General features: G+C 43.2%; 1 long non-coding RNA gene across 1 annotated transcript in view; it reads right to left on the bottom strand.

Annotated features, from left to right (window-relative positions):
- The window catches only part of LOC117218329 (uncharacterized), a 146,652-nt gene extending 124,080 nt beyond the window's left edge, over window positions 1-22,572 (bottom strand). Inside the window, exons 1-2 of the long non-coding RNA XR_004489755.2 lie at window positions 21,863-22,572; window positions 932-990 (exon numbers count right to left, since the gene is read on the bottom strand). This is a non-coding gene — a long non-coding RNA (uncharacterized LOC117218329). The remainder of the gene's footprint in view (window positions 1-931; window positions 991-21,862) is intronic.
- Between the last annotated feature and the right edge of the window lie 2,580 nt (window positions 22,573-25,152).

Consider the following 25,152-nt stretch of genomic DNA (forward strand, 5'->3'; position numbering starts at 1 on the left):
AGAATTTTTAATGAATGCATAAAATCCATATATAGATCGTACATGAAACGCTAAATTTTAATTGACTCTTAATAGAAATTTAAATTACAATAGATTTTTGATAGTTTAAACTGTAATCCGATAGCGGACAATCAGAAAAATCTGCACTGATCTTCAGTCATTTAATTAATTAGATTATCTTTTTGCAATTTAAATACTTGAGCTTGATGTTGCCAATGTGATCGGGTTTGTTCCCGAAACAACGAAGGATTAAAAAGTTATTACGGGGATGAAAATCCATAATTGTATTAAAAACTTTTGGGGCAACGCAATATAAATATTCACGCTGAAATAATGGTATTGTAGAACCTTGGTTATCCGAACTAATTTAAGAAATCACGAGTATTGAAATTGTAGAGCAGTCACTTCGTTGGAAAGCTACATTAAATCTTTACCGATCTGTACAATAAATAATGTTGAATGTAGATCGTGTAAAGCACGTGTATGAGAAAGAATCAGAACGTTCGGATAAACGAGGTACAACTGTATTACGTTCGTTAAACATTTTTCTGGCATTTCGAAAGAAGGCCGAAGATAAGTTTCACCTTACATAGAGTTGCAGTTTGTAAAACTGTGCATTGCCAATTTCGTGCAACAACTTAGACTAACGATAAAAATGAAACACACCGTGATATTGTTCAAAGGCATACGTTAATTAACGTGCATACGCGCCTATCAATTTCATGTAATTAATTTTAATACGGTTAGCAAAATCTCACGACACTATGATTGCACCGTGAAAACATTGTTGAGAAGTAAATATTTCTATCAAAAGCCTAAATTGAAACTTCGTTTCTTGTGGTCAATAACGCGTAAAACTATCAATGATCAAGGTGCGTATTCACGGAACAGCTTCTAATCGATTCTACCATACAATTGATCTTCAACTTACCTTTTTTGTCCTTTTATTTGCGCACCGACCGACTGTCAGCTATGGCGTCATTCGTTAATCTACAAAATAGAGGAAACCGTTTAGAAAAAACACGCCTAGTCTTTCCGGCATAGTTTCGCAACAGCATGCTCTATATTCGCGTCGCGATTCAAAATCTGCGGGAACGTCGGGCTGACGAGCCGTCGAGAGACAAAGTCAAGAGCGTTCGCAACGGGACTCATAATAATACCGATTTTATCGCCGATGCATAAATCAAATTTCGCCGGTCGTTTACGGTAATTTTAATCAATTTCAAGTAATTTCTATTAAATCGCGCCACCTTCGTCACTGGTCATTGTGCGATCCGTATATACATATAAGCGCGTGTACATATATGTACCGTGCAGCCTTCGCTGGAATCCGCAAATATTTGCACAACATTATAACAAACGGCCGAGCGACCGGGCTGATTGTCCGGCGCACAAAGACTCGATAAAATCAGCCGATTGCCGAGCCTCGATTAACCAATAAAACCCGCTGTTTTTCGTCGCTGTCGCGACACTTGAACCGGCGGGGAAAGAAGCTGAACGCGAGATCCGCGAGAAAGAACGAGAAAAAGAGAAAGAGGAGCAGTGAGAGAGAGAGAGAGTAGTTTTTTTCCTCTCGTTTCTTTTAAAGAGACCGTCTCACGTGCGTCGGCGACACAATGGGAGAGTAAGGTGGGGTCGGACCGTGGATGTACGAGCCTGGTACACGTCGATTCAGAGAAGAGAGGAACAGAGAGAAATCCTTTTCATTCGAGGAAAAGAAAGCGGGCGCGAGATTCGCGCTTCATTCATGGCCAAGTCTATGGAGCGAAAAGAGAGACTTATCCTTCGAAAAATGTAATTAGCATGTCTTCGCACAACGGGCCAGACAATGATGTCCTTTAATTAGTATGCGTCTCCGTGGTACGGCAGCGGCGGCGGTTGCCTTTCTTTCCGCCACTACCCCCGAGAGAGCGCGTGATCCTCGTGTCTCTTAGCCTCCCCGCGTGTAGACAACAAACACACCCACGCACTAGTGCCGACACACCCCGATAGCGAAATCTACCAACGAACCGTGCACATGTGTGTGTTGACGTATCGCACGTTACCGCACACCGCACGAGTGTCAATACGTGCGTATCCACGGACGGAGCGGCGCGCCGTGCGAGCGGTCGCGTCGCACTTATCCGCGATACGGAAACGCTCCTTCCTGCCTTGTCGGCGCGACTTCAAAGCGATCGCTTTTTAATAAATAGGCTGACGAGGAACTCTGTTAATAGGTCGCCAGTTGGTTCGCATTCCCTTCGCTGGCTCGCGTTGCGGAAGTCGGTATTGTAGACGGTTAGCTGTGGTTTAACCCCTTGCCGTACCATTTTCTTCACGAATTTTTCGACTCTGATCATTCCTTAGAATGCAAAGAAGATTTATAATTATGTATCGTTTGCCTAGATTCACTTTCAGTGCTTAAGTATTGGCGAGAACACGGCAGGCTATTAATCTAACTTTCAAAAACGGAACAACATTTATGCTTAGTGAAAAATCATTCCTTAGAATGCAAAGAAGATTTATGATTATGTATCGTTTGCCTAGATTCACTTTCAGTGCTTAAGTATTGACGAGAACGCGGCAAGCTATTAATCTAACTTTTAAAAACGGAACAACATTTATGCTTAATGAAGCACAAGGTGTTATGGTCGCTGTGAACAATATTTGTGGATATCGTTTGAAATGATAAAAAGACACGCCTTTTCTTTCCTTGGACAATATATACACTATTTGCTTTCACTCTGTTTGTATCAAAAAGTGCACTTCTTTAATATTAGACATTGCACACAATTTTTCTACGGTTTGCTGCAGAAATCAATGTTTTAAGTGTTTAAAAATTCAGTTACTCGTTCACTAGATGTTTTTAAATTCCCTTCAATGCGTTTTCTATTGATGAAAAAAAAAAACACGGTGGTGAACGTTGCAGATTGCGAGTGTTTGTTACCTGCTTATTTGACATAAAAAATTGTACATATTAGAAGTGGTATGCAAGTTTTATTCAATTCGATTGTAACTTCTATTTTATCGTGTGTGTGCTATAGAGAGTAAAAAATACTTTATAAAGGCATTCTGTTGAGAAGTGTAGTTGTACAGTTTGTATCAATATAAAATCAGAATTCTATCACGAATGTTAAATGAAAACTATTTTTATTGACTAGTGACAACGGTGTGCCACCTGTTCTTCCACCTCTCTATGATATTTTATACTCTCATTAGGGAAAGGGAACCTTTTTCTCAAATTTACTGTGAATCACAATGTCAACCGATGCAAATTTCTTCTTATCCAATTGTACGTTCTATTTTCTATTGTAAAACGTGATGATTATTTTGTAAAGCTGTAAAATACAAAAAGAACTCACGAAAATGCAAAATTCTGCTTTAGGTGATTGCAAATCTACAATGAAAGTAAGCGCAAATAATTTGATTGTAGACAAGGAAATCTATCATATGCTTGCCAATAATAGAAGCAAAATAATAGAAGCATCAATTTCGCTGTCATCGAAAGTTAATTTTACCGAAGATAATATCTTGCGCGTCGTACGTAGCCATTAACACGGAACTACCGCACTCGTGTTATTATTAAAACGTAGTCTTGACGTAAATATGTTTATAAGTCGACCGCGTTACTTGGTCGTTCGTTAGATTTTTTTTTTTTTTTTCGTTAGGTCGAAGGTCGTTCCCAATGACACGTGTTCCCACGCCTCTAGAAGATCGCGCTTTAGTATCAGACAGCGGCGAACCGCTAGATGCGTGACGTGAATATGACGCATTAACGCGACAGGTCGATTCGCAATTACCGTGCGAAAATCCGTTCGCATCCTCGAGACAATTGCAAGGGGTGATGAAGGACACCAATTGCCGTTGAGCCAGCAGCAGAAAGCTGCGCGACTTCCGGGACGGTAATATCTGGTGTTAGATCGTACGCGGCGGGCGCAATTGCGTGTGATAAACAGCATCGTTATCAAAGGAAAACATGGAACGCTCTTCAGAAACAATTAGAGAGCGAACGCGGCCGGAGGACTTAATGAAAAAAAAAATGATTCGATCACTGCTCTCGATCCCATCTTCTGGATTTTTGACTAGACCATCCTCTCATTTTTTTTTTCGTCCACGCAGTGCACTCATTTTTCCCGATGATTTTACAAATAAATGGAGCAATATAAAATTAATGTGATCACATTCGGTAACTTCCCGTTTACTTTGCTGTATCATAGTGTCGATATTTTAACGATAAAATAACTCTTAGAATTTTGTCTGTCTTGAATTATGCCTCCGTAAGTGTTCACATTTTTAAGAGCAAAAGGTTACTAACGTTTCAAAATAGCGCAGATGTTCAAATCTTATTACAATCGTGAGAAAGTGTTTAGTGGACTTTTCGAGCGATTTTTACCTCAAACCATCAGTTTAACTTTTTAGTGCATAACTGGTTGCGAAATCGTCATTGTTTTAACTTTGTACAATTTCTTGACAGCTTGCATGAAGTCTTATACGCGGCAATAATCTTATCATAACCAGGATTAGACACGAAATTGAATTATATGCGTTAATAAATACTGAATAATAAATACGTGCATTAATGTGTTAATAAATACTGAAAGCACATTTATGGTACCAGTAATCGGAATACAAGGTACTCTGATAGTTCCAGTGTTAATTGATCTAATAAACTGGCTTCCATACTATCTTTGACAGCAGAGCGAAGAGTAACATACAAATATTTCAATCATTGAAAATTACTTTTAAAATGTGCTATTCTTACACTCGTACAGTTTGCTCCTATCACAATACTGATTTTTAATTTATAGAGAAAGTATATAGCAACGTCTGCGCTGCAATATTGCCAAAAATAGAAAATGCAGTTCTCCGACGATATTTTGACTTTCAATTGCTGTAAAATGCCTTTTCATATATTCGATATATTTCATTTGACTTATTTTCCTATATGAAGTGACACTTCCATAAATACTTGAAACACGAGAATTTGACATTTTAGACCAGGGGTGTCAAACTCGCGGCCCGAGATGAACATTTGTGATGTCAAGTATCAGGACGTAAACAATGATTTAACTTTATATATGTTTATTACAATGTACTAGTTAAAATAAAAATATTTGTTTCTATGAACATTGATTTCTTTTTTTTTTGCGGCCCACCTAAAGTTAAGCATTGTTTATTTGGCCCAAGTTATATATATAGCTTTGGAGTTTGACACCCCTGTTTTAGACCATCGCAAGTTTAGGATACGTACTTCTTCGCACGCAGCTCGGCCATGAAGTGCAGCGACTCCCGTGCTAAATGCAATTTAATTATGGGATAGCTTGCGGAGGTTTCGATAGAAGAATGCGGATGGCGAAGCCCCGTACTCAAAATTGCTGGATCTGGGTCAATGCCGCGATTTAACTGGACCGGAGCCTTTCGGGGATTGAACGAATATTGAAATTACGGGAATGCAACGAACTTTTGCATAATGAGTTCGCGGGTGGCGGAGGCGGCGGCGATCGACCGACTCGCTCGTGCACGTACGCTCGCGCACACGCCGACCATCACATGAATATTTTCATTTGATTGCGTTAATTAAACTGGCTGCCAGCCGATGACCTTTGAAGTTCACCGGCCGCGACATGTGTACACCAATTACCGATATTATTAATTGCAAAGAGTTCACCGCGTTCGATCGGCGGCCCCGCCGCGTATTCGCCGTGTTTTTCGCAATCCGTAAAAGGATGATTAAAGAAGCGCGTGGGAATCTACCCGCAGGCAAAAGAGACCGACAGGGTTGCCGAACAAAAACGATCTAATTTGCTTACCTGAAACTTTCTCGATTTCTCAAATTTGCTTGCGATCGAAGAATTGGTTTTATGATCGACTGTATTTCCGTGCGCGTCAGGTCGCGCGTGAGATATCGACTTGCATCGAATTGTACAACGACTAGGAACGAAGCTTGCGATAAGTTGGTCACTAAAGATTTTATATATATATATATATATATATATATATATATATATAAAATCTTTATATCTATATATCTTTATATATGAAACTTAAAAAAACTTTATATATATCTATATCTTTATATATATGGAATTTCAACGATATTTAGTTGATCGTTTCATCATACATGCGATGCAGTTAAAAAATAAAACCAATTAATCGATTGATATTGAAAGATTCACCAAATTTTTCTATTTCATCAATTATTGCTAAGTAAAAATCAATGAAGAATAAACAAAATTTCCCGAAATATTTATTCAGAATATCGTTGACAGTTTAACGTTAGTACTAATTGGAGAACGTTGCTTTTCATCTTGCTTATTGAGTTGACGTTCTGTAAAGTACCGAGTATGGTTATCAACGACATCTAGTGGGGTTTCCATCATTTCACCGTACATTTTAATAACTCTGAAAAAATGCTATTTCTAGTTTGAATCACGTCGGCAGCACTACATTTAATTCGATGTTTAAACTCTATTGGTACTGAAAATATGCCAGAATAAAAATTCAATAATTCTTAATTTTCAATCATTTTCACTTATAATTCAGAGAAGTCGCATGTAGAAAAATGATAGAGGAATGTTTTCTACTTAAAATAGCCTCCAACAGTTTTCTAGTGCATGAAAAATCATTAAGTTTTTATTCTAATAACTTTTAACCCCGCTATACGTTGTTCTTAATTAGTATGGAAAGATAAAAAAATACGCGCTAAGCTTTTAAGGAACGTTTTATCCCGGAGAATCGATAAAAATAAGTATAAGCCTACTACTTTTATCGATATCGACCACTACAAATTTGTATTCCACTCGCCTTAACCATCCGGTAATGATAATTACATATATTCGTAATTCGTTGCTTAAATAAATGCTTCAAATAAAAATTCAGAAGCTTTTTCTACCACATATAAAATTCTGAAAAATTAATACATAAATGTTTTCTATGTAGAATACACAGAGCGCGCGAAAACCCAGAACAATGTTGTTCTTAAAACGCGTAAAGGAAGAAAAAATACACGTCACGTTTGAAGGACGTTTTATCCCGGAGAATCAATAAAAAATAAGTATAAAAAATTGCCTGCTACTTTTATCGATTTCCCCCACTAAAAGTTCTTATTCTCTTCGCCTTAACCATCCAGTAATAATAACTATATATGTGTATTCGTTGTTCGTTGCTCAAGTTATGCTTCAAATAAAAATTCGATAGCTTTTAGTATTACACGAAATTCTAAAAAATTAATACAAAAGTGTCTCCTATATAAAATACACACGGTGCGCGAAAAAACGGAGAGCAATGTTGTTCTTAAAACGTGTAAGAGCAGAAAAAACACGCGTCACCTTTAAAGAACGTTTCACCCCGGGAAACAGATAAAAATAAGTATAAAAAACCGCTTGCTATTCTATCGATTTCCTCCACTAGACAGAACAGATCCGAAACTCGTAGTTCTCGCGTGAAACGCTATTATTCTTCGTTTCCGAAAATTACAGCGAGTGAATGAAATGCTATAGGAGTTGACGAAATAAATAGCACGGTGACGATCGTTCGTTGCGAACACGATCCCCGTAGCCGTAGCCGTGAAAATGAAATCGAGACAATAAAAGTGGTGGAGTGCAAAGGGCAGCTCCCCCTTGTTTTTGAAAGATTTGAGGCTATGCGGTAAACTTTTACGACCCTCCGCGAAGGAGCAGCGCGCCGCTCCTAAGCTCGTTGAAACAAATGTAGCCGAATGCTGGCCTATTTGCATACTCATTGTGCCGTAAGAGCTTCGCCCTAACGTCGCTGGTTGGCTGGTCGCATGAAGAAACAGGAAACGGTGGTGTGAGCGGCAGCGAAAGCAACGACGAAAATTGGGTGTAAGCGGCGCAACGCGGCAACAAGAAAATCCACGCGACGGAAAGAATTTATCAGTTAGTCACACGATACGTTCTCGGCCGGCTTCTCTTTCCCCGGAAACCCAAAAACTGATCGAAAAATTGAAAAAACACTGACCGAAAATTATTTTCCGCCGAATTAAATATCAGATTTCCGACAGAATATTATTTCAGAAAAACATTATTTCACTATTCGTTCGACATAATAAAAAATCGAATCCATAGAAATTCTTATACAGTTTTGCGCATCGATGTTACGCGATCTGTTGTCGAGTCCTGATTGATAAAAATATTGAAAGGTTTCAGGGTTTATTGTTTCTGTGTTTTATGATTTCGTACGAGATTTCGAAATAGCTTCTACGCCTCGCTTCAAATGACCAGCCATTGAGAACGATCTGCCCGGAACGTTTTATCTGCTTCCGGTCTTAGAAAGCGGAAAAGTGTTTCTTCGCTCACAGTTGAATTTTCAATTTTACGGAAATACTATAATTTTGGCAAAATATTTCAACAAGCTAATCAGTTATTGCTTTTCTAGGTGATAATTTATACAATTATTTTCCTTTATCTCAAACAAAATGTTTTACTTACCACATAGACGTAGAACGCGAAGAAAAATAGCAAAATAATTTGTCGATGTGCGCGAACGTGCTACCACATCAATAAACGGAAAGAATGGATCGCATAAACTTCTAAATAACATTTCATGTATTGGGTTGGCAACTAAGTAATTGCCGATTTGTTCAATGAAATAACAATTTTTTTTTACTTGGAATGAGGTTTAATCTGTAATGTATTTTCCATTTTGTTCGATAACCTTTTGCCATCTCTCTGACAACTTGAAAATTCCACGCTCGCAGAAAGTCTGATCCTTTTCGGTCAAAAACTGAGTTAAGTGAGATTTTACAGCGTTCATCATCATTAAAAGTTTTACCACGAAGGGAGTTGTCCAGGGATCGAAATAAGTGGTAATCCTATGGCGCGAGATCAGGGCTATATGGTGGGTGTAACATCAATTCCCAACCAATATCCATCAATTTTTGCCGAGTGGACAAAGACGTGCGCGGCTTAGCATTGTCCTGCTGGAAAATGACACCTTTACGATTGACCAATTCTGGTCGCTTTTCCTTGACCGCTGCATTCAATTTGTCCAGTTGCTAACATTCACGGATAACAAAAAATAACATAATAATAATAATAATAATAATTTTATAATATAACATTTACGGGTATCATAAAAATGGAAGTGAGAGACATATATAACTGAAATCGGCAATTACTTAGTTGCTAACCCAATAGATTACCTGTGTGTTCGCCGATTGTTCAATTCGGTGCTGGAAACAGTCTGAGTAGACGATATTGAATAATACGTTCGAAATTATTTTTACGCGTTTTTATCGACGGCGGAACGTTTTCTTAAAAGTTGGCTGAATTGACAGAACACGCTATCCTCGGAACAAAAGCTGCCTTCCCGAGTCTGCTTGATTCGTATGCCGCCCAGCCTGCGACTTCTTTATGTCTCAGGAGATTAGGCTCTACGATCATGCCCGGCGAAACTTTCGGCTCGCGTCGCACAGTGTTTACTACGACGATGACGAGGATACGTTAAGATACGTCACGGTAGTCCAAAACTTAGCAAATCCTGACAACGGCCGCCATTTGGGAATGCTTAGCAGTCGTTGCGCCTAACACTTGCCAAGATATAACCCGACAATAGCAATTCTGAAAGCTTGCGGCGTGCCGATGCAACGCGCCGCGTTTGGAAGCTCGCCTAATCGTTCGATCCTTGCGCCGCTCCGCGTCGCGGACATTCACGACATCGGGCACGTAATTTCGCATTTAAAATCGGAAGACTGGACTTTACGACGAATTTATAGGCTATCGTACGAATATCCTAAAACTTCAATTTAATATGTTATTTTTTAATTGTTTGTACAGTTCTGGAAGAAAATTTATCAAAGATGTAGCATAGCTCACATTGAATTGCTTGTTAAACAAGGAAGTTAAATATTCACTTGCGGTGCTATTGAATAAATAATAACTACACTTTTCAGACAAACTGAGCAATTAAAAAATGTTACATGAAATATTATTAAGTTATGTTATTTTTAAGAATACGAATAGACCGATCGAATATAAAATATAGTATCTATTGATCCTGGATTTATCAAAGTGGGCACACAGACTATACGTATTGTTACTTTGAGCTGTTATTACGTAAAATCAACAATCGTAAAGAATGAAATTACGAATATAATGAATTATATGTATAAAATTATAACAGAGATTTGGTAACTGACAAAGCCTATCATATGTCGATGGCAATAATGTTGAATATTTAGTGATGATTATAATAAAGATTACGGATATTGTAATTGTAAAATTGGCGCTCTTGGCACTTTTCTCTTATGCGTCAGAATGCTGCGTGTTCCCGTAAATGTCAGCGGATCTCTGAAGACCGAGCCCCTATAAAATACAAAGTGTCATCGCGAGTTACTTTTCATTTGACACACCTCGGAACACGGTAGAAATTTAACCGAGACGCGCAGCCTCAAGTTTCAGCGGCAAAGTGAACGAGAACTTTGAGAAACACGTCGCGACCCATGGGATTCGGAATCCTGAGATTTCATTATACGATGTATTCTATTATACTCGTCCGCTTTTAAACCTCCAATACCTGCCCCGGCGAAAAACTTCCGCTACCTCACGGAACAGAGATTTGACGTGATCCCTTTCGCAAATTAGTTTTCGGGGAATTAATTAAGAACCGACGCAGAGAACCGGAGAGGTAAGACAGCGGGCAACGGGAAACGCGAAGGTTAATTCCGAACATCCTCTCTCGAACGAGTTAGACCTCATTTCGGAAAAGATAGAACTTTGTTTTTTTCTATCTTATACTTTGTGAATGGGCATTCTTTCTGAACGAAAGCGTCAACATATGAAAATGTAAAGTAATAAAACATTTTACACGAAAACAATTTCAATCTTATAATTGAGCCGTTTATTTTGAAAGTGGCATAAGTCACTTTGTTTTCAAGTCGATATATTTAAATTAAGTCGAATAATTAAAAATATGGATGCTAACTTTCGAGAAGATTTACTTGTATTTGTTATCTCAGGATACTGATATTTTTCTCAGTATAAATAATTTTGTATAAACATTAAAAAATCACCACTTTTCATTACGGTAAAGTGACTTATGCCACTTTCAAAATAAACGGCTCAATTAGCGAAGAGACTAAAACTAAGAGACTAAACTTTTTATCGAAGTTTTAATGACTTTTATGTATCATAGACCGTGGATTTTTATACATTCATATAAAACGCGAGTAATATCTATAAAGTCTACACTTTCGCAAAATTTAATAATGTTCGAGGCTTGAAGTTAAAATATTCAAATCTTTGGTTAAACTCCGATCGCTGGAAGTACTATGCCGAAAATTGTATTCTTCATAAAAATTATATCTAATCGTATTTATATCTAATTATAAATATACGAACTTCTGCAGTTTCTTCAAAATTCCTTATGAGGAAAAATGTAAATCCCTAATTTACTATTACGAAAAAGTTACACAAGTTTTTAATTTGCGACGATTAATCAACGTCTGCATCAGTTCAAAAATATCCGTAACGATCAAGATAAAATGTTGCGAGAACATGAAATATTCTGCGACACGTTATTAAAAGCACACGAAACGAAGAATTCTTCGAAGCAACGAGCTTTATAATCTTTATCACGGCCAGAAAGTTCAGTACGGAATTAAACACATTTACTGCACCGAAGAAAATATCGTTCGCTAATATAACAAGTGCCGTTTCAAACGACGTTTAAGTACTCGAAATACTAAACGAATAAACGTCGTTAAAAAAACAAAACGAAAGAAACAACATTTTTTACCAAAATACGATGTCATTTAGAATTCGCAACTTTTATTTAACAGATTTATTCGTTAGCAATGCAATTAATGTAGAATGTGAGAAAAGTGAAGTGAATTTCCAATAATTCTTTAAAATAATTGTCACGATGCTTCAGGAACCAATCATCCATGTTCTATTATTATTCTGAATTGCTGTTAAATCGTTATTTCTAGAATCTATTTATTGTCAATTAAAGTGTTTCCCAGACACAACTGGACCTGGTACTACCACGGATATTTTTTTCAAAGATTGATAAACAATTCAGATTGTGTATAAAATTGACACGGTTGTTGCTCTCGCTTCAAAAATTCCTGAACAGAGAAAGATCCCCGGATCCGTTCCTCCGGCAAGATTTCTTTATCGAATCGAGACGTCTGTCACGCGGTTAACAACCCCACGTTCGCAGACGCGGAGGAACCCGTTCTTCATGAGAGGGAAGCATGGTAGCCCATTCTCTCGTTGATAGTGCGTACATCGATTTGATAAAAGTCACTCGGGCTGCCTTTCGGCCGGGAACAAATATTGGAAGTAGTGCCGGCCGATAAGCGTGAAACTCTGAATCCGAATCTGTCGTAGATTATGCCGGGTTCGCCGTTGTTTACGCGCGCGTCCCTGTGTATGTACGCGTGCACGCACACGACGGCCGGGATCGGTCTGCTTTACGAGGCAGATGTTGATAACGCGCGACAGACAGCGACAGAGACGGGGACAGTGACAGCTGGCCCGTATTGTTCGACACGTTCGTTGATTATAGGTCAAAGGTCCCTTACGAGTCGGAAGAATTATCGAAGAAGGGCTCGACAGTTTTCTCCGGCGCCCGGAAGGGTGCAGCTCTCTACAGCTCGCCGATTAATCCCGAGCGAGCCCTTCCGTCATGCAAAATCGCGTCCGATCCTCGAAATCCGAGATGCTCGATCGAGTTCGCAATTTTACGAAAGCTTTCTGCGTTATCGTATTTCAGAATTTCGAAAGTTACCAACCTACGAATATCATTTCCTAAAAAGTAGTAGCAAACTTGCCATTGTCAACGAGCGAAATTATTACGGTATTGAAAATATTCATCTTGGATTTAAAGTCGGCGTGAGCAAAGTATCCGAACAACGAATTAATTACAAAATTCGAACGAGGTAGAGAAACGAGCTCGGCTACTCAAGCGCCGATCAAGTTTGTAAAACGGAATTATTTGCCACGAATCCTTAGCCGTAAAATACCGAGTCAGATAGAAAGATTTCGAACAGAACCTGTTAAGTACAAGTGCCATTCCTTTCGTTCCAGAGTCGAAATCAATTTCTATTATTTCGTCATCGAGCATCGAACTAAATGTATACGTGTAATGCGGTAATAGACGTTCTAATAACCGTACTCGCGAAGAAAACAGCAAGGGGCTGCCTACTGTTGGAAGTTGAAACGAAATGGCGTAGATCGACAAGCAATTAATTTTCTGCTCGTAATCGCCGATCAACGGAACCTGTCAAAATGGACAAGGAGTTTCTCGGACTGCGGAGAGCCGAGACGGTCTGGGAATGATTAAAAGCTGAAAAATATACGGTGGTCGCTCGTTTCCGATGAATAAACCATCCGGGGACAGTATAGTCAGACAGTCGACACTCGGCGAACGGGGACTGAACTATCGATCACAACAAATATAATTCTCTGTGGCGGAACTTTAATGTCCCGGCGAACGGAATTCGTTACTGGCGCCGGTTTGGCTCGACTTGACAGACTCCCGTTGTCCGACTCGACGCATCTGATACTACTAAGACGGAGACGCTGTTGTAGTTAAGTCTCCGGTAGGCTCGACGCGCTATTCGTAACATGGAAATCGCGATTATTCTCGTTCGTGTACGAATCTGTCGTATGAAAACTGGAAATGCCAGACGAATCAGTAAAATCATTTTCAAATTTCTTATATTGGAACTATCGAAGTCGCCAGCTTTTACAGCGCGTTTACAACAATAAAAAGCGTGCGAAATTTTTGATCAATGCATTTTTATAATCTTTACGGAGGACTGATGATAGCAGGCCGCGTCGATTGCTCGGCATTTCTAACGTTAATTGCTGCGATGCATATTTTCTCGCGACGTGTTCTTCTTGTCGCATAGGTGAAATTTTATCCGTAGCGAATGAACTGCGAATTTGAACTGCACGAAACAGCGAACTGAGGAATTTTACTGAAAATAGTTTTACGTTACGATGACATCACAGGCCATGATAGAAACGGATATTCGTCGTAGTAGTTTAAGCTAGCTCCTAAAACGTTTGTGTTCGCATGAAAATTCTGCAGTAATAAATATCCCCTCGTTATCATTCGTCAAAAAAGGTTCATGGGGTACCACGGTCACCCCACCCACCGGCAAGAGAATCAACCGCGGACTTTTCTATAATTTCTCGACGTTACGACTCGAAACGCGCGATTATTTTTCCTCGAAATGAGATTTGTTTCATTTAATCGGAATTTCCGAGTTCGCTGATTTTTTCGAAGATAATCAATCTCCCGTGGTTGTGCTTCGAAAACGATGCGCTCGATGATATTCGTGAGCGAACCGTGTACCAGCTTGCGATTTTTTTACGAGAAACTGTTTTGATCGATCATTCGTTGCGGAATCTGTCGAGTAAACGATCGTTCGGAGAGGCTCGCTGCGCGACGGACGAAAATCAAGCAACAATGACGGCGAAGTGTATCGAAGACGGAGACTGTTGCTGAATACGGAGCACTTCTGACGCAACAGACGATGAGGTGGGTTTAAAATGATTACCGGATCGTCGCACCGTATCTATTGTTCTCTCGACTTTGCGTTAAGTAGCTCGTTCCCGTAATGATCAATCGTTGTTGCGACAACGTCCCTTCTTCGATGTGAGAGTAGCATAATTTTTTTGTCTCGTTCGACACGGTTCACTCCTGCGGATCACCGACTAGACGAAAAAGCAATAATAACATATAAATGGTAACACAGGGTGCAAAATGTCGTAACCGTACAAGTACTTTTTCTAATTATTTCGCGATTCCTTTTTATGAGCAAGAAAGAAACGACTCGGCGCAAACGTTCGTTCAACGAAAGCGGTCTATAGATACTTGTACGATCACCGTGTGATAAGGAGAACAAAGGATAATGATAAGAAAATAAATAAAACAAGAACACACAACACAGAAAGCATAAATTATATTTCGCAGTAAGAATTTGATGGGAACGAAAGTGAAACACCGATAGCGCACACCGTATAAACGGCTCATTGACGATCGCGATGAATAATGGAGGGATCAATTAAATCTCAATTAAACACCGGCCGAATAATACGGGTCCGTTGCTCTTTTCAGGACGGTCCAACAAGTAAGCGTGTATTTTTTCCCCTCTGTGTCGGGCGGACGCGGAACGCGTTCATTCAGCATCGGAAAACAGCACGCAATCACTCCCGAATAACCTGTTCGCGCGGCGAAACGCTGCTCCATTAAAATTACAATTCACAGTGACCGGAGATAACGACTTGAACAACCGAATGCTTCGGGTCCGATTCAAAGGAGAACCGCGAGAAAAAACTCGGCGATACGGCCGGGTTCGTTTCGTCGCACAGCGAATTCGTTGGATGGACGAATTCGTCCCCGAGATGGTCGATCCAGGCGCACTGAACAAATGACGAGAATAAAACTAGAAACAATTCCCATCGAAGGCTTAACTGCCCGTTCGAATTCGAGCCGTGATCAGGATCGACGGATTCGACGAAGGAGACTGAGTACCGCCGAGTTTCTATGTGTCTAAGCAACACTCGCAAAACACACTGGGGGGCCGACCGAAAGTCCAAAGAATAGCGAGCGTCGATTTTCAGGACATCGGTCGCTGAGATCCGTCAGACCGGTGAACACATGTCAACAGACCATCACGGTGGATTACCTTATTCAGAATCGGCAGCGGCACGTTATCCGGATGATAAAACTGCACGTGTTACACTGACTCACGACCACGACGACGACGACGACGACGACGACGACGACGACGACGACGACTACGTTGGGTTACGCGAGGCTTAGTTGCTAAACAGTCGAGTGGCACGAAAGAGGAAGTTACGTAGGAACACAGAACAGTCTTGGTCGAAGGCCGACGAAGCACTAGACAGTCGTGACGAGGCGGAGGGACCCGCTGCCTTCAGCAGCCGGTAGCAGCCTCGCAATGTCCTTGCACACTGTACCCGATATCTCCACGATACCGTTCCGTCATCTTAGCTTCATGTTCGGGGCCCGGCGTATCGGTACAGTTCGCATTCACAAATGAAAAATAAAAACGAAAGAAAAACGTGACGACCGCTAAATGATCCACGATCGTCTGTTCGTCATGATCGATGCGGTTACGTCGACTTGGACGACGATCACGAAACAATAGGTAGAACGGTAGGTATCAATCAAACACACAGACTGTATATCCGGTCTCTAGGTTCCACGCGTCCACCACTAACAAGTATCACCGGGCTTCTGCGATCATCCAAAGGGACCACCACTGATTAGGGACGCGGCACCTCTCTGTTCCTAAGCCCTCGTGCACCACCAACTTCACGCACGCGTCTTCGCACGACGTTTGCTCCTTCGTGTCCTTAGGGCGCGCGTATATAAGAACGCCGGTGACTGCGTGTGTGGCTCGCGGTGGTACGCGTCGGTGTGCGCATGCATTTATATCACCAGTGCCCGCGTGTCACAGCAGCACGACCGTGTGGCGGATCAACGTGATGCGGATCGAGCTGGATGATTTGGCGGTTACGCGCGCGCGTCTGTGTGCGTCCGAGTGTGCCAGCGTTCGGCGGTTCCACGGGACGTTTATATATACATATGCGATCGGTAGCGCGCGCGTACGTGTTTACGTGTGTCCGCGGTGCGCGTGTGTCGACGAGGTGTGCATGTAGGTATGGTTGGGTCAATGTATCCGCGTGCATGTATGTACGCGTTCGGGTGTAGGTGCGAGCGACGCGGTAGCGCGCGCGCGCCGCCTCTACGGTAGTTATGTTACAAGGTGTACGCGTCTTAAGTGATTTCGGCCTGGCTGGTCAGCCCGGCAGCTCCGTATGATGAGGCCGCCGCTTTGCTACTGACAGACCTAAAGACCACCCTAACCCTGCAGTCGGGGACGAGGGGTTCCCCACCCCCGTCGTCAGCGGGCGAGAGAGAGACCACCCCTCCGCCGCCAGGGACTGGGGCGAATAAGCAACCCTTAGCAGCCGATGCCACCTCCACGGTGGCGGCGCAAACGCACTCCTGCCTCCGAGGGTAGTCTTATCCCCACCATTTCTTCCGTAGGAGCAAAACTGTCACCCCCACCCACCGCCAGCCGGTCCAGCACTACCACCACCAGGAGACTCTCTACTCTCTATACCCCGTGATGCACGCCGATCCCGACACTGCCGCCGCCGACGCCACCACCGTCGACGCCGCCGACGCCGCCACCGCCACCGTCGCCGCCGCCGCCACCGTCGCTGTCGTTTCTATACCCCTCCAGTCGGACGCGAACGTCGGGAAGAACCCCTTCCAGAACCACCGAGGATCCCCTTCTTCTCCGTCTCCCACGCTGATTCTAGCCGGAGAGTCGTCTTAAGATAAAAACACGGACGATCGGGTTTTGCAGTTAACCCACTCACCCTCGCCTCCTCCTAACCCCCACCCACGAGCCTAACTTTTCCTTCCATCCCACCCGGCGATCTAGCACTATCCCCCTTCCACCTTCGATACAAACCTACCACCCCTTCCTGCTACTCGCCTAACCTCTCACTCGTTACGTCTTCCTCTCTTTTCTATGGACTAACCCCTTACAAGCAACCACGACTAACCCCAACCCCTCTTATCCTCCTACTTTTTCTTGTTCTTTCGATCGTATCTCTCTCTCTCTCTCTCTCTCTCTCTCTATCTATCTACTTTTCTCTCCCTCTCTTTTTCTCTCTTTCTTCTTTTTTCTATTCGGATCTCTTTCTCTCAGTCTTTTTCTAGATCGACGGGACTTTCGATTCTTTCGTGGGCAACCTTCAATCTTCTACCTCATCCCCCACCCCTTTTTTTCTCTCTTCAGCGACCGATACATCGCGTGTCGACCTGCTCGACGTTATCGTACCGTTCACCCTCGGAACACACATATCCCCCACTTAGACCACGACCAGACTCCCACCAAACGAAGACAACATCGAGGACGACCTCGTCCATTTTTCATAGGATCGGTATGCATTGCTGCCGGCGCATTCCGCGCTTTTTCTTTCCTTTTCTTTTCTTTTCTTTCGGTCTTTCCAAAGCTGATCGATCTTTGATGCGCCGAACGTGACACTGTCGCTCCCGTTGCAATCCGACCAGCAAGATCACTTTCACCCTGTTTGCTACCACTTAGCAGGACCCCGGGCCAACGTGTTTGCGGATTCTATTTTACATTCCCGTCCGAGCTATTTGCGGGACGTTCTCCGAGAAAAAGTGTATTTCCCGAGATTTTTATGGACACACGTTTCTGGCTGTTTTGGAAAGCTTGGCAATCTGTGTGACAAACACACTGGAATACTGGAAACTTCGCTCCGGAAATATTGACATCGGATAAGGGTTCGAAATCCGATTTAGCTGCTTCAAATTGATCATGTAAACAGCGGCGACAGTGGCGAAACGTAATTGTGACATATGGTAAACGAAGGATAAATATGATTTTTCAAGTAAATATTTTGCCAATAATAACCATGCAGAGCAAATAAAGATTCACGTAACGTAGAAAGACGCGGCGCGCTGGACGTTCTCAATGTTACCGTGACGATTTCATCAAGTCAACGAAATTTCCAAACTCTCCTGTTTGAAAAAGCAGAGTTGCTGATTCGGGGAATGGCGAAAGTTAGGAAATTTCGTACAAAAATTCCGAGGCATGAAACAGGGATGCTCCTAATTGGGAATACGGGAAAAACTTTCGAGTAGCCTCGTAATCAGAAACAGCTAGCAAGAGCGTAGCTCCGCGTTCGCAGTGTGTCGCGGAATGAAACGAGCGAATCGAGCATTGTAGCCCTCGGCACTGCAATGCCGAACATCCTCGCAGATTGGCCGCGATGTGCACAATCGGGAGTAGAAACGAAAGGATTTAATACAATCGAGAGTAACAACGAAATCTTCGAGCGCGCGGAATCGCTATTCAGCTTTTCAAAGCAAGAACGTGGGTGGCCAACTACTCGTTCCACTGTGCACGAAGATTCAATGCCGAGCTACGCGAAGTCTGCACGCACATGATGACTCAGACCTCCGGCTGCTGTCTGATCAGCGTCCGATTTGAAAACAATGAAATCTTCCGTTCGAGTTAATCAGCGGCTGACGTCTACCTTTTCAGGCTTGTTGCGCCTCTTTTCTAAGTTCCTCGCTCGGAGGAGCGAAATTAAAAATCAGGATCAAGCGATGCGGAACGCTACAGCGTCGAGACAGAGACGATGATTTCATCTAATAATGCAATTTCTTGCAAAATTCCTAGACTAGACCGTGATCGAATAGTCGGACGAAAAAAATACAAGGCGTGATAGGGTTGAGGCAGAAAAGATGATAGTACTACATTTGTTGGAAATGTCGTACTATTTCCATGGATTAAACTGCTGCGCTATGCTGGACTGGCAGTTCGGTGAAAATCAAATATTCTGGTCAACGAATACAAGAAAACGACAGCGCAATTTATTTGCAATTCGCTGCAAATATCCTTATATTTTCCTAGACCGAACTATCGTAGTGCTAGAGTAGTAGTTGAGCGAAGAGATAGGAGAGCGTTTAGGTACCGATGTAAAGAAGATCTGGATACAATCGGCGCCGATGCAAATTTTTTATACCAGTCCAGTTTTGTTCGCGATTTTCGAAGCGGCCACCCCACGCATGACCGTGCGACCCCACTCCCGATCGAAACTCATTTATACTTTTACTACCACTCCGGCGGTCTGGCCATGGAATTGTTTATGACACGATTCGTTTGATTATTAGCTGTTTATACGCGGTCATCGATCGCGTCGTTGACTGCCACGCGGCATTTCGACAACAGAACGCATCCGAGCGGTGTTCCGTCAGTAACCCTTCCTGCACGACTGCTTACCCGTGCATTTTTCTCGCCCAACCCTTCTCGAACGGACGAAACTGGTTATACCGGGTTTGCGATTCAAGCTGGATATTCATTTCCGGACCCTCAGTTCGACGGGGACGTTCGCTAGGATCAAGGGATCTTTGTAGCATCGTGGAAGTGCTCGAATTTTTCATAGCCGATGGGGCTCCGAAGAAAATTATCGTGCACTATTCTCTCGTATCTCGGACGCGGGGAATGTGAAATTTTATCAACAAGTGATTTCCAAGTATTCGCGTTAACAAGTTTCTGTTACACGCAATAGAAAACGCAGTTTATTTTGAACTAGTTGATGTCGAACTATTTTATGTTTAATACATCGCGGTTCAAAGATTTTAATGCTTCAAGAGACGGAGTTTATTTAAAATAGAATGTTAGGTGTTAACAGTTAATGACCAATTATATTTCGATTTTATTTTGATCGAATAGATTTGGTACAACGAAAGCCGATGTGTATTATTCGATGTATATTTTAGAAGATTTCAAGGCAGGCTTGTGACTAGTGTATTTATTGAATTGAATAAGCACGAATATTTATTTAATTGAATATTATACGGACACCAGATTTTTATGAACAACACTTTCCGCACTATTCGTATTTATTAGTTTTCTCGACACGTGCCTGTCTATTCCGTTGCCGTCGCGCGTCGGTGGACAACTTCGAGTGAATCTACTTATGTCGGATAAGAACTGGCCATATCTACTTCGACGGAGAAGCATAAGGATGGCTCACTAGATTCGTGTCTCGCAGATCGTTTACGTTGTAAATTCTGCGCGACATATAATTTGTTAAATTCTTTTCCGTAATCTTTGACGGTACATTCTTTTCTTTCACAAATCTGAAATGGAGTTCGATGGAAGAAACGTTGACGGAAAGATCGATCCGATTTCAATTCCGTTTCCCGCGGAAGTCATTTTTCATTTTCATAAACTCGGTAATCTCGGCGAGATTTCGCAAAATTTCATTCACATCCGCACAATAAGTCCGCGTTTTGCTCTCGTTAAACCGATTTCATTAACGCGCGGCACATTAACGTTACACATTCGGAAATGTTAATAGATGGCGAATAAAACATTCGTGTTCGTGTTATTTTAATTAAGCGGCCACGTGACTCCGATATTCGTTTCATCGCCGCCTCCGATCGCATTTCAATTTAATAACCGCGCATTAATTCGTAACCGGCACTTTATCAACGATCGTCGTTCCGATCGGATTTCTTTACACTTAATATTACGCACACGCGTGTTCTTACGTCGCCGCCGAAAAGTCTCGAAAAGCCAGCGAGCACTCTATCCACTAGTTTTATTAAATATCACCCGCAACGATTGCTCGGCGTTCCCGATTTTTTCCGTGTTCGTTTAACGATTACGTCACGTTAGTTGCTCGGGCCACAATTAACACCATCACCACTGCACACTGTCACCGTAAATTGCACCACAATCAAAGACCTGCGACGAGGAACCTACTACAAGGGGAATGTATCCGTGGACGACAGACAAAGCGCTCGGGCGGAAAGAAAATCGCCTAATCGCCGAAGGAACGTCTGCTCGTCGCACTGAAACCTTTCCCAATCACAGAAAGAAGCAACGGACTCGAAGACAACAATTTTTCCGAATATTTCCGAGCACTTGTTCGAGAGAGAAAACATCGAAAGCGGTCGCTACCTTTCCGAATCCAATGTTCAATGCACAAAAAGCATGCAAAGTTGACGACATTTTTCTCCAACAAGATTCAAAGAAAACGAAAACTAGAACCGCGGCAAGTCAGCCACCAACTGCGTTCCGAGATGACACTTTGCCGCGGAACGGTTGACAGACAGCTTCGTAATCGAGAGGTTCGTGACAACGGAGAACGAAACGAAAAACAATTGACAAATAAATCGGCACGCGGTTCGCCGCGGAGGTCGGGAAGAATTCTTCGGGACAGTTCCGCCGTAGGGCCGGCCGCCTCGTGAACCAAAGATGATAACGGAACAAAAAGATCCTTGCAAACTCAGAAGAATAATCCTCGGTTGGTGGACTCACCTGTGTGTTCGATTCCAATCGGGGAAGAATTCGAGACGTGCTCGTAGGGTGTTCACAAAAATTTAGTCGGCGCACTCGTCGGCGGCAGTCCGTGCGGCGTGGTAAAATCCTCTTCTTGGTCACGGTCACTGCAAGCTCCCGCGTCCGAGATCGTTTTGCAGATGGAACTGTTTGATCACGGTTTCGTCGGACGCGATCGAGGGTCGCGCGCGCGTTCGAGTGTCTTTTGGTAATCTCTCGGCGCAAATAGAATCACCACCGAAGCACGTCGTTTCTGTTCTCCTAGGAGTCCCGGTGATCGGCAAAAAAAAAGGCGATGTTCCCGATCGTCGTACGTGGTGTCTACTTTCCTCCCCCGGTGTGCGCTCGCGGTTGTGTGTACTTAGATAAAATTAGTCTGGTGCTTCTCGCCCCGTCCCGGCCCGTTCGTTCGTTCGTTCGTTTACTAACTGGTTTGATTATGTTTTTAGTCGAAAAATTGAAATAACAAATCGTCCTGTATAATTCTCTCGGCTCGCGCGCGGCCCCGGTGCCTTTTTCCGTGGGGCCCGGCTGACGAACGTGGCCGATCAGCGCGCGGGTAGAGAGAGCTTGGGCTGCGTGGCGGAGCGCGAACTTGCGGGCTTGCGGGCGCACTGGCGCACACGGCACACTCGCACCGCGTAGGCGGAGAGAGGAGAAGCTCCGACGGATGCTGTAAGCCGAAGGGAGAGAAACACGCGCGCCGGCCACCAGCGGCGGAGCCGAGCCGCCGCGAGCGGACGCGAGCAGCCGCACCGGCCCCTCTTGGCCGCTGCCCCGGACGGTGGCTCCGCTATCGTCAGCCGTCCAAACCTCCCAGACGAGAAGCTGCCTGAGCCTGCCCGAAGCCTGCCTGAAACCTGCCAGCCAGCCGAGGATCAAACGAGTGCGAGACGACCCGACCAGCCCGACGATAGAGAAAGTGACAACGCCGCGCCGGCGAGCAAGACAGAGCCGGAACCATCGAAGACTCCGCGTCTGAGAAAGAACACGCGAAACCGCGCGCGGATATCAACCATTCCAAAACTTTTTCTCTGCTAGAGCTGATCCGGTCGGCTAAAAATTTCGCCGATCCGAAAATAGATCGATTCGCACGGAGTTTAGCCTGTTCGCAGGACGCTTCAGGATCTCCGGGAAAAAACTCGGATAGAGGATGCATACGGGAAAGATTGCTGTTGAATGTTTAGTTTTGGATTTTTGCTCATTTTTGTTGGAGATGGAGTACAGTAAATTCTCCCTAATTGACGCTCATTGAAATGGACAATTTCGAAAGAAGAGATACGATTATTCGAGCCTCGCGGCTCGTTTTTTGTAGACACCGATTGTTAGCAATCGGTGAATAGTCGTGTCTTCTCTTCCCAAATTGTCCATCTTTGTGCATAATCCGAGCGTCAATTAGGGAGAATTTACTGTATTTAGTGCTATCATGGGGCTTGTGCCTGATCAACAAGGTAGAAAGCTCACTGATGATGACCAAACAGTCTGCAAAATGGTATATAAGGATGATCGTTTAAAATTTTTACGCCCAAATTGATAAGTTATTATTAGGAATATAGAATCTAGATATCCATTCCCAAATGCGTTCAAATTTTTTTTCGATTTCTAATGAAACATTCGAGATTTGAGTTAGGACATCCTTTTTCGAATAGTCTTATATTCACTCCCATTTGCATAGAGATGTAAAAATAGAAACATCGATTGGCATAAAGGTAAATTGTGAATATAATTTCGAAATATGTTCAAAGTTTCAAGATTTAAATCGTAAGAGGGTCTTATTTTCCTCAAATATGGTAGTACGATGATTCCTCGAATCTGTCCTTCCGTCAAACGAAATGCTTTTTCGTATCGGATGGGTTAATATTAATTCAGTCGGTTCGAAAATACAAATACGTCGTATACAAGCGTTCGAAATTACACCAATCGAGAAAGTATGATATCTGCATCTTTTATCCTTACGTCAATACCGGGATAGAATTGCTTGCACGTTTCTGCCGACAAACAGAGACATTCATACAGATTTCTACTTTCTTGTAGACATAAAATATGCGCTAAAATGTGAAATTTAACAAAACAGCAATTTTTCATTCTCGCGGAGAACGTTGGGCGTTAACATAATGATTAAATATCGCTAGCCTATTAGCGATTATTATTATTTTATATTACCCTAGCAAACTGAGGACTAGACTACCCTCGTACGCAGTCCCATAAAAAACTAGATTCGCAATTGCAACGACTAGGATGGTCCCCGCAGAAATCGGTGACCGCTTCTACCGATTCCGAGCCGCAAATCGGGAAAGGGCCAAGTCAGGGAGGCTAGTCCTTCGAGCAAACCGGTCCCCAGGTCTGCGGAAGCTTTATCCAGGCAAGTTGTTGTTGGATGGGGCAACGTAGGGTCAGCAGCCGGCACTGAACGAATCCAGAGGAAGACGATATCAGCGAGGGAGTCGTTTGTGCGACGAGGAGAATCTCGATCGTGGAAGCTCACAACGGAATCGTCGGTGGTGGGTGAACAGGTTACGCTGGTGGAGAAGGGGATAAATTGCGAGAGGAAGATGAGGCGGCGCGGTGTCCGAAAGCGCGACGAGGACGATTGCGAACACGAACATCCCCGAACTCGTCCGAGACGCACTCGACTAGCCAGCGCCGTTCAAAGGATGGAGATGGAGCTCGCCGGCCGGCAACGAGAGGGTGAAAGACGGCGAGCCGCGCGGTTGGTGTGGACGAAGACGAAGAGAACGATAGAATAGACACCGTCGGAGGGACGGAGAGACATCTCGTAAGCTGACCACGCGCCCGTACGCTTCGCGACGCCCGAGAGGGACGGACAGATACGCTCGGCCGGGTCCGAGAAGAACAGAGAGCTTTTTTACTTTATCACGTTGCCGACGTGTGTGTCGGTGGGCCACGTCTGTGCGAGCACGTCGTGGTGTAACGGAGGCTTTCGAGGTGATGGTATACGCTGATATTGGCGGGACTGCATGCACGCGAGCTTCGAACTAGCGCAGCGGAAATGAGGAAGCCTAAGATGGATTCTAAGAACCCCGATGATGCTCCAGCTACACCATTCTTTTTCTACCTAACTCGTAGTTAGATCTCGCGGCAGACCTCGCCATCTACTCCGAGCTATGACGAGAGAATTTATGAACTTTATTTCCATTTTATTAATCGGTCGCTATTTTAGGGCACGCGTCTGACGGTCGAAGATAAAGAATGCCGGATGATAAAAATGTTTGATAGTTCTACGCTTAGCTGGAAAGAGTTCGTCCCGT

The sequence above is a fragment of the Megalopta genalis genome, chromosome 2, assembly GCF_051020955.1.
Source record: "Megalopta genalis isolate 19385.01 chromosome 2, iyMegGena1_principal, whole genome shotgun sequence".
In the NCBI taxonomy this organism is placed as follows: domain Eukaryota; kingdom Metazoa; phylum Arthropoda; class Insecta; order Hymenoptera; family Halictidae; genus Megalopta; species Megalopta genalis.